Source organism: Leopardus geoffroyi, chromosome B1 (genome assembly GCF_018350155.1).
Source record: "Leopardus geoffroyi isolate Oge1 chromosome B1, O.geoffroyi_Oge1_pat1.0, whole genome shotgun sequence".
Classification (NCBI taxonomy): Eukaryota; Metazoa; Chordata; class Mammalia; order Carnivora; family Felidae; genus Leopardus; species Leopardus geoffroyi.
The window spans coordinates 145,775,534-145,785,218 of record NC_059327.1 but is presented as its reverse complement, the minus strand read 5'-3'; the positions used below and the strand labels follow the sequence as shown (position 1 = coordinate 145,785,218).

General features: G+C 39.1%; 1 pseudogene; it reads left to right on the top strand.

Moving 5' to 3' along the window:
* Positions 1-6,666: 6,666 nt before the first annotated feature.
* Positions 6,667-6,779, top strand: LOC123596571 (annotated as a pseudogene).
* The last annotated feature ends 2,906 nt before the right edge of the window (positions 6,780-9,685 follow it).

The following is a 9,685-nucleotide window of genomic DNA, read 5'->3' as shown; positions in this document are numbered from 1 at the left end:
CTGCAACTGTAAAAGTGTTTCAAGAAGAGTACATCATCCTATTAGTACACATAGAAACAAAAGTTTGTAAGATAATACTTACCTTTATTAAGTGCAACCCACTCTGACATTCTTCTACTCCATTCTGTTCTATTTCCTTTTTTAAAAATGCTAGTCAGGAGCACCTGGGTGGCTGAGTCAGTTAAGCGTCCGACTTCCGCTCAGGTCATGATCTCACATTGTGATTTCGAGCCCTGCATCAGGCTCTGTGCTGACAGCTCAGAGCCTGGACCCTGCTTCGGATTCTGTGTCTCCCTCTGTCTCTGCTCCTCCCCAGCTCTCTCTCTCTCTCTCAAAAATAAAGAAACATTTTTAAAAATTTTTAAATGCTAGTCATAAATTCCTAAATTTATTTAATAACCTACTACCGGGGGGAGGGGGGGCAGGGTAGGGAATTTGACTTAGTCAACAAAGTCAGAGAAGGCTTCCCAAAGGACATGATGATTGAGCCAAGATCAAAGGATGAGTAAGAGTTAATTAGGTGAAAGAAGGGAGGATACAGCAGGTGTAAAACCTGAGGCCAATGAAAATAGATGTGTCCTTGGGACTGAAGGAAGGGAAGTGTCTGACTGCAAGGCAGAGAGCAAGGTGCCTGGTGTCTGATGAGGTAGAGAGACAAGTAGCCAATACCAGGCAGGATTTTGCAGTCCATGTTAAGGATTGTTGTCTTTGAAAACAATGAGATGGCTTTGAAGATTTATTCTTTGAAAAGATTATTGAGCTAATAGTGCAAAACTAAGGGTAAGGATGAATGTGAGTAGAACACTTAGGGTAAGGGAAAACCATAGCTTGGATTTAAGTAGATAACAGTGGATATGGAAAGAAGAGCCTTTACAGCATTAAAAATTAATTTGTATTATAACACAAACAGAGTGGCTTATAATACTGATTCCCAAACACATGTCAATTTCTACAGAATCAATCACCTGGAGAAATTGACAATATAGATTCCTGGGTTCTGCTGTCAAAGATCTTGATTTGACGAGCCTGTGGTGGAGCTTTGATGTATGTATATATATTCTAAAGTCCCGTGAGGATTCTGATGTGCAACTAGGATAGGGAACTATTCAGAGGATACTTGTCCTCTTCATTGTAGACTCATTTCCATAAGGGACATAATCCATTTCTCTGATGGTAAATACCATCCATGTGATAATCACTCCCAAATTTACATCATGCAAGCCAAACCTCTTGTTCAACTACACACTCCTACATCCAACTGTTGAATACTTGAAATGTTTAATACATTTCAATACAATACAATTACAATACAATACAAATACAACTGTTGAATACTTGAAATGTTTAATACATTTCAATACAAATACTTGAATAAACAAATAGGAATTTCTAACAGTAACATGACCAAAATAAAACTTTAAATCTGAACCCATTCCTCACCTAATCCTCTTGACATTCCTATTTCGGTCATGGCAACTTCATGCTTCCACCTGCTCAGGCTAATCTCAGAGCCATTCTTAACACATCACATGTGTCATACCTTGAATCCAATTCATCAAGTCCTAGAGCTAACACTCTACCTTTCAAAGTCACCCCAACTCAATAACTTCTCACCAGCTCTAAGGATCCCACTATAAATAAAGGTATTATCATCTTACACCTAAGTTGTTATAAAAGCTTTCACACTGATCTTTTTTCATCTTTCTTTGTTCCTCTGTGTTCTATTTTTCACATAGTACATGGTAAACTTTGAAAAAGTAAGAGCGATTATTTCAATCTTCTGTTCAAAATCCTCCAAGTGACTCTGTCATTCACCTAGAGGAAATCCAAAGTTCTCATCATACCCTACAAGTCACAAATCCTCCAATCTTACCACCTCTAATTACTTACTAATAATGCTCAGAGACACTGGTCTTTAAATATAGTAAGCAAACTCCCATGCTGGGATCTTTGCACCTGCTGTTCTCTCTGCCTGGAATACTTTTTTCTTCTCCAAAGCCTTTAAAGTCTGTCCACTTATTTCAGCTTTTTGTTCAACTATCATTGCATTAGAGTCTTTCTTAGGATGCTCTATATCATATATACAGATGCATCATCCATGCACACTTTTTTCCCCCTTATTCATCAACTGTCACCCCCAGTATAATACTTGTTCCTTGACAGAGGAAAGTTGATTGATCTATTGTTATGTCTTCAGTGCTGGGAGCATTGTTTGGTACTTAGGAGAAGCTCAATAAATAGTTGATTAATGAATAAATGTAGAGAAGAGATGGTGAGACATATAAAACATGGATGGGGATGGGTGGCATGAGCATGGAAAGTTCATGATGGCATCTTTGACACACCTGCCCTGTCATTGAAATAAGTCAAATTCCATCCTCAGCAGGTAAAGTTGTGCACGTGCAAAGTGGGCCTTAGGAGAGGCAAGGAAGGCTATCAGGCATCAGTTATCTGAATTGGGTCTGCTGTCAGAAGGTCAGGTTTTGAACTACAGTTCCACCATGTTCCTGTGTGATGTTAGCCAAGCCACTCAGCCTCTCTAAACTTCTATGTGCTTATCTAAAAATGGGCTAAAGGAGTTTGTTGTCAGCAGGATTAAATAAAGATAATTCATAAAATGTGCTTGGCACAAAGTAGTTTTCATTAAATGTTAGCTGCTGTTTATTATTACATGATAGAGTGGGGCTGGCTAATGGTGAAATAATGAAGGAAAGAGAAAAGGATCAGAAGAGCCAAGACATTGGGCTTTCTCTATAGCAAATATTTAGATAACCAAGGTATTTCTCACCTGTTAGAATGCTTGTTTAGAGTAAGAGGTAAATGGCATGGCAACAGTCACAATCTTTCTAGTACTGACCTAGTTAAACCTTTAGAGTTCATGAACAGAGGTAAGGCATAATTAGATCAAATGCCAGATGAAAAGAGGAAGACAGTTGAGAAAAACAAAAAGGCCTGATTCAGCAGAGGATTTAGTGCGTCATGTTATACCATATCCTGTTATTTTTGTCAGCCATTAACTAGTTACCATGTGTTCTAGCAGCATAATGAGAGTTAGGACTAATTTATTCGACATCAGTAACCATTGCCAGAAGCCACTAACTCCAGCTTTAGTTAACATGGCCATCAGATGATGAAGAAAAGTACAAACAAGAGATCTCTTTATAATCCCTGCATGTGGAAAAATGATAGATGAATTGTAGCATTATGTAGATACAGAATTATATTTTTGTATTCAATCACAATAATAAATAAAAAGCTCTGGGTTTTATTATATTTACTATTTTATTATATTTACGAGAAAGTCGTTTCTACTTTCTCCCCATTTCCCCAATATATACACCTTTAGTAGGTTGGTAAATCCAAATATTAGCTCACATCCACTCATAGCATTTAAGATTTCTATGATTCATAAACATGCTTGAATAGACTCAGATAAATTCACAATTTTAGTATTTGCCAAAACATTAAATACTAAGATTATTGTATCACAAGTATCAACATGATTAAGGCAACCAGATTGCGGAAACCTCTCTCAGAGATGACTGATCTCAGAAACGGAAATGCGCAGTTGGGCATTAATATTGTTTTTATTGGGAATCTCCTATTTGGCACTCTAACATCTCACACTGCTAAATCAACAGACAGCTCATTCTTACCTTTGTCATTAAGTATCAGGGGTTTTCCATAAGCCCTACTGTTTGATGAGTTGACCAGTAATAAATAAATCTTTAAGTAAAACATTGAAGCAAAATAGTCTCATTGTTGAACATGAAACAAATGTCTTAGTGTAAAATTCAAGGTTTAAATCACATCTGCTTTGGGACTCTGAGGAAAGGTATCTGCTCTGAAGATAGATATTAAGTAGATCTTGGAAAGGCTTTCCCTGTGTGTCCATCCATACAGAAAGAAGGCTGATACAAGTCCCTATTGTGGTGGCCAACTGTGGCATAAACAAAACAACCATCAACCAACCAACTAGGGCTATACCAGGATGAGGTCTGACCCAGGCTTCCAGCTGAGTGGATCAACTTGCCTGCCAGGCCTTTCTGTGATAAGAAGAAGACAAAGAAAGACGTGAATGAGGCTGCACTGATGATAAATCAGGAGGAAAAGTCTCTGGTGCTCTTTAATTCCTCACAAAAGGCAGAATGTTGGCCTAGTCATTGAGCCATGGACAGGTGCTAGAAAGGCAAGGCACAAGGCAAGCATGAAACATGCTGTCACAGCAGATTATCTCTAGCCAGTGCTACTCTGGATCATAATAAATCAACTATAACTGGGCAACTTCTCAACGTCTGGAAACTAACATTGGAAAATGGTTTAGGGGTGAGGGGAACATATAAATGCATGAGCCATTTCTAGAGAATAACAGACTTCATAACTTAATAACATCTTACATGCCAAAAGTCCACCTAGCCTGTTATAGCCTCGACACTTATGTTTAAGGCATTAAATATTGTGTGTTTCAGGCACGTTTGATGTCTCAGGCACAGAGGAAGAGAGAGGAATCACACATTTCCCCATCTCAGACATCACTATCCCTAGATAGAATTAGTGGGGGCACCCTTCCCAAATTGTGAACTAAGGGTTTGTATAAAGTAACAAACTAAAGAGTTCATATGGACCCTTCCTATGTCTCCTGGTCTTGACAATACCACCTGCAGATGATGGAACAGTTGTTTCACCACTTTTCTTGCTGTATCAGAGCCTTTAGATGAGTACATAACCTTTACAAGAAAGCGTGAATACATCGGCCTAGGGTTTGTGGGAACTGTCCAAGGTGGCAAAGAAAGAGACTCCCTTAGGAACTAATCTCTAAATCAGTAATCTCTAAGTAACCTATATAGTTATCCAAGTTTAAAAACAAAGTAAAAAGAGGGAATTTTTCCATAAGTAGAAGCCCCATAAGTAGAATTTTTCTTAGTTTTCCAGGCACGCTTCTCTGAGGTTTGGGCTATAATTCAGGAACAGTGATTGGATAGGTCTTAATGTTCATGATAGACTCTCTGATGTATCAAAAGCTGTGTTTGTAGTCACAGGAATACATCTTTCTGGCAGGAAGCTAAATAACCTTGGAAAAATATAGCTGAAATAATCAGCTAAAAGAGAAAAAGACTAATGAACACAAGGTCCTCCTCTGAGGGCTGTTCAATGACCAAAGATTATGAATATCTCTGAGACTGTAGTCTTACTGTTAAAGATTATTGAGCAGATATTTGGAATATGGAGAAGAGAGAAAAGGAAAGGGAAGGGAAGGGAAATGAATGGAAAAGAAAGATATATATGTTAAATCCACCAAAAGACAGGAGAAAACAAAAATCTCTGAAAAACCTATTTCTGAAGAACGTGGAGAGAGGATAAATGGAGCAGATTCTGGAAGATTAAGGTTCACTTAGAAAATATGAAGGGGCACCTGGATGGCTCAGTCAGTTAAGCGTCCTACTTCAGCTCAGGTCATGATCTCACCATTCGTGAATTCGAGCCCCGCATCAGGCTCTATGCTGATAGCTCAGAGCCTGGAACCTGCTTTAGATTCTGTGTCTCCCTCTCTCTCTTCCCCTCCCTTGCTCACACTCTCTCATTCTCTCAAAAATAAATAAACATTTTTTAAAATTTTTAAGAAGAAAATATGAGAAGATACTAGCTGAATCTAAGTTGGTCTTCTGTATACACATAGGTGAACTGAGAATGCTGAGTGACTGCCCCATCACCCTAATTTTTGGTGGCAGTAGCTAGAATTGGGGAGAAGCAAGATAGGGAAGTGGTATTTTGAGACTTAAAATAAGGACGAAAGGAGAAGACTACAAAGGCATCCATGGGATCTCAACTCATACCTTGGTTATAGGCACTGATGTGGTCATGACAGCATGTTGAAATCATGTCTTCCACACTGAAAGCTTTGGGGGTTGTGACTAGCCAAGGTTCCTTCCCTGAGTAGAGTTTACACATCCTCAGTCCTTGAAAGACCAAGATCCTAGTGACATACTTGCATCTCTGCTACCACCCTGAGGCAACTTAGTTACCCACCAGAAGACCGCTGCTTGGAACTAAGAAAATGGCCTCTCAGAATCAGAGAAGAGACATAGGGATAGTAATAGTACAGAGATTTAGTCTCTTAATGACAAACTAGACTCTGAAGTACTAAAATCTATTCTCTTACTGCTAAGGCTCTATCAGAGAATAAACTGAGGGTAGAAGGAAGGAAGGAAAAATTTTGAGACCTTTTTCTGATTACCATCTGCCCTTCCTATCACTTACTGTTATACGACAATAGCCTCGCCCCTCCTACAGTTGGTGATCAGTAATGTCTAGGGAATGAATGCATTAATAAGTTAATTCAGAAAAATGGGTCTTTGTGGTTTGAGTCCTGGTGCTTTTTCAAGCAACGGTACCTTATGGAAAGATTGAAATTCTTTGATTATATTGTGAAATCGCAGTGCTTACTTCGGCAGCACATATTTCTTTTTTTTAATTTTTTTTTTCAACGTTTATTTATTTTTGGGACAGAGAGAGACAGAGCATGAACCGGGGAGGGGCAGAGAGAGAGGGAGACACAGAATCGGAAACAGGCTCCAGGCTCCAAGCCATCAGGCCAGAGCCTGATGCGGGGCTCGAACTCACAGACCGCGAGATCGTGACCTGGCTGAAGTCGGACGCTTAACCGACTGCGCCACCCAGGCGCCCCAGCACATATTTCTAAACTTGGAACAATACAGAGAAGAGTAGCATGGCCCCCGTGCAAGGATGGCATGCCAATTTGTGAGGCATTCAACATTGGTTAAAGGGGATTAAGAGGACACTTATATAGATGAGCACTGAATAATACATAGAATTGTTTACTCATTATATGGTATGCCTGAACCTAGTACGACTAGTGTAGCTAACTGTATGTTAATTATACTTCAATTTTCAAAATCGTGATATTGTAACAAGAAAAGAATGGATCATATGAATACTATATCGCATGGGATTCCAACACGGACTATAGTAGTAATGACATTGATAGGACGATTTTTATCCTCTCTCATGTCCTGGTACATTATCACAAGAGTAGTCTGGTAAAAATCAGTCACCTCACCTACTAGAAACTAGAGGTGGGGAGAAAAGAAAATGATTGATTGTTTCTTTTTCTTTTGAGGATCCTTTTTAGAAGACTCCAGGAATTGAGTTCAAATAGCTTTTAATTGATGAAAGCTAAATGATCTATGAACAGGAGAATGTATCAAAGGGGAATTCATGGCCAGGGTTACTGTATTTTATGTGAAATGAATATTGGCTATTCACAAGGCAAATAAGACATCAAAATGTTAAACGACTGTGAAAGTGTTAGAATAAACATGGGATAATTGCTTTATTAAAGATTAGTAACCTGAAGGCATCTGTTACCGAGTTGTTGGCTAACAATTGGCCAGAGAGTTATAATAGGATCCCACAATCCAAATGCCTCACCAATTGAAAAATAATTCTGGAAAATATCACATGAATAACTGTTGAGTATGATACTGTTAACTGTCTACCTAAGGTTGGCCAAAAAGCTGGCCCCCATGCCAAGCAAGATGCATTTTTTGGCTTGTTACAAAATTAGTATTTAGAATGAAGATGCTATTACTGGGTGCCAGCAGATGATGAAAAATGAGGAAAATCCACCTTTGTCTCCTCAGTGAGGTTTCTCATGCATTTAAACAGATGTCTCAGGAGATGTTCTCAGAAGCCCCTGATAGGTTTCAGTGCTTACTGAAGAAATTATCAGTGGTGAGACTCTCTAGAGAAGGTAGGCTGCTCCAGCATTGGGCGGTGGCAGTGATAGTGGATATTTCTTGTTTCAGGTTCAGCAGTTCTCATGAAAGCGCCCACGGTCCAGCATCGCAAGGAGTAAAGCAAACAGTGGTGTCCATGATCATTGGGGAAGCTTGTGTTGTCTGCACCAGCCTGGTTCTGCTGTATGGTTTTAGACATTTTTCTTGGCATGTATCTTTTGGACTGGCTCTTTGGCCTTGCTGCATCTATTTAACATATGTCTTTTCTGTTTAAATTGTTATTTCTTATTTGTAACTAATGACGCCATTGCCTTTAGCAAGGTATTAGAGGCACATGAGCGTCTGCATGAAGTCTCTTTGAACAGATCTCTGAAAAGGGCCAGCTTTGTGAAGCTTTTATGTGCAATGTGAAGCAGATTGCACTCCAGGAGGGAGTGAACAGCAACGAGAAGTGACAGCTGACAGCACTGTCTAGCTGTATCCCACTAAATATGGCATAAAGACTTTCTCTAGGAACCAGCATGGCCCTAGGCTCAGAAACTGCCATTTACAAGATAGGTAGCAAGACAATCAAGCTCTCCAGAACTGTGTTTTCCTTACACGTATTCAAAGAATAATGGCATTTGTTTTGTAGGCTGTTCTAGGAATGATAGAAATCAATACAAAGTACTGAGCCAAATCCTGGAGAAGATGAGAAGGGATCAGAAATGCAGAAAAGAAGGAAATGACTGAAACATGAGGACAAATACTCTTAGACTGGAGACCACCAAATATTGGAGTCCTCGAGCCACTTTTCTAGACCAGGGCCTCTTTCTAGCTCTCCCACTAGGTGGATTCCATGAGTAATTTTTTATGCTGATATCACTCATACAACAGCTCCCGCACAGACTGCTTTCCTGAGTTTCACACTCACATACAACTTCCTTTTTGATGCTTCCACTTGGCTATTTCTATGCCTAAAAGAGAACTCTCATTTTCACAACCATCTAAACATGTTCCTTCTCCAGTCTTTTACCTCTTAGTAAATATTGTTACCTTACACTCAATTTTTCCCATCAAACAACTAGAAATAATTCTTGAGTTTTCTTTGCCTGCATCCAATCCACCAGCATGTATGGAAGGTTGCATCTCCCAATATATTCATAATCTTCCAACATCTCTACATCTCCATTTGATATTCCCATCAAACTTCTCATCCAGACAGAGGTAGACAAACTTCTGTAAAGGACCAGACAGTAAATATTTTTGCTTTGTAGACTGTATGGTCCCTGTCAAAATTATTCAATATTGTCACTGTAGCATGAAAACAGTCATAGGCAATGTGCGTGAAAATCACCATTGGCTGTGTTTCAATACAACTTTATTTACAAAAACATGTGGCAGACCCATGAATGACAGCTTGCCTACTGTTCTCCTAACCTGTTAGAATTGCCTTTTAGTTTGTGTTTCTGTGTCCAAATTTCACACTACTGTTTCATGCAGAAGTTAGATGTCTTTTAAAACATAAAACAACTCCTATCTTCTTACAACATAAAATATTTGAAAGGCTTTTCATTACAAATAAAATAAAGTGTGAATTCTGTTCCTTGGCCTAGAAGTTTCTGTATGACTTGGCTTGCTTATCCTTCTGACCCAACTCACACTGCTCTTCCTCTTTCTAACCAAATTCCAGCCATCGCCAGCCTCCTTTTACTTATTAAAACACAAGCGCTTTCCTACCTCTGTCCTTACTTTTCTTTCTGCCTGAAGCCCTCTTCACTAAGCTGTTTGCAGAGCTCTGCCATTTTGATGCTTCTGATGTCAGCTTAAAATGTCATCTCCTCAGTGGCCATTATTCTAACGTAAGCACTCTCAGTCCCTGTTCCTTTTTACCAAGCTATGAAATAGCATCTATCACATATTGCAATTTCTATCTTGTTTCCTTGATG